Source organism: Eimeria tenella, genomic scaffold (genome assembly GCF_000499545.2).
Source record: "Eimeria tenella Houghton genomic scaffold, Eth_scaff1916, whole genome shotgun sequence".
NCBI classification, from domain to species: Eukaryota; Apicomplexa; class Conoidasida; order Eucoccidiorida; family Eimeriidae; genus Eimeria; species Eimeria tenella.
In genome coordinates, this window is record NW_013541757.1 from 5,655 (window position 1) to 5,866 (window position 212).

Sequence of the window (212 nt, forward strand, 5' to 3'; positions counted from 1 at the left end):
TAGCTAGCTAGCTAGCTGGGGGCGTTTTTGTCCTTTTGGGGTTTTTTTGGTTTTAAAAATTCGTTTGGGCATTCGCAAGTCCAGAAGGTTCTCCAAATTATTCAAGAAGGCCCAACTCCCCTTCTCAATTTTTTTGTTTTCCTTGCAGCTAGCTAGCTAGCTAGCTAGCTGGCTAGCTAGCTAGCTAGCTGCTATGTGGCCGGGAAGGGGGG